Genomic DNA, 1,076 nt, shown 5'->3' on the forward strand with positions numbered 1-1,076 from the left:
AATAAGAAGTGGTTTGTATTGGATAGTATCGGGAGGATATCTTGCCCTTGAGGCTGCTAGGGAAGAGAGAGGCCTTTACAAACCTGGAAGTGCGGAAATGTTGATTGGCTCCGGACTTCAGCGTGCTTGATGAGTGACCTGCCTTTGGAATGCTTTAGCTTTAAAATAGTGTTGAGATCCAACAGGAAATAATTCTGGAATGTACAGCTCTTGCACAATTTAACGTCTCTGTTTTGGGGGAGGGTGTTTAAATTACAACGTTTGACAACAGTTGCACTATACAAAGGATGCTTTTTAAACAAACCCAAGAGCTAGAAGATGCATGCCAACAGCCCACTATTGTTTGATATTAGTCACTGCGAAAGGTTGGCTACTACGGGGGTGAGCGGGGAGGGGAGCTTATGAGACTGAAGTAATTTGTATTATAAAGTTTGACAGGCTACCTTTGGAAGATGGCAAGAATTTGTTTTCCAGATACTATTGCCAGGATAAATGTCAATTTTTTCCTGATAATCAGTGATAATCTTACTGAATAGCCCCTGTGAACGTATTTTTATTTTTTAATTTTATTTATTTTGTTGTTGAGAATGTACACAGTTAAACATAGACCAGTTCAGCAGTTTCTACATGTACAATTCAGTGACACTGATCACATTCTTTGAGTTATGCAACCATTCTCACCCTCCTTTTCCAAATTGTTCCTCCCCCATTAACATCAACTCACTGCCCGCTAAGTGTCCTATCTAACCATTCAAGTTGCTGTTGTCAGTTTGACCCCACAGATAGATCTTGAATGTATTCTTTATAACTGTCACTCGGTCGGCAGCCTTATTTACACTAAAACATGTTCAATTAAAGCCTTGGAGTATTTGGCTTATTTAATTGGCTATTTCAGTATTTCCCCCATCCTTGTATTGCCGTTTATTTTTAATTGAGTGTATCAGGTACACCTGGTGGTGCAGTGGTTAAGCGCTCAGCTGCTAACTGCGAGGTTGATGATTCAGACCCCCCCAACGGCTCCGTGGGAGAAAGACCTGGCGATCTGCTTCCGCTGAAGTTTACAGCCTAGAAGACCC

The sequence above is a fragment of the Trichechus manatus genome, unplaced genomic scaffold (assembly GCF_000243295.1).
Source record: "Trichechus manatus latirostris isolate Lorelei unplaced genomic scaffold, TriManLat1.0 scaffold00008, whole genome shotgun sequence".
Classification (NCBI taxonomy): domain Eukaryota; kingdom Metazoa; phylum Chordata; class Mammalia; order Sirenia; family Trichechidae; genus Trichechus; species Trichechus manatus.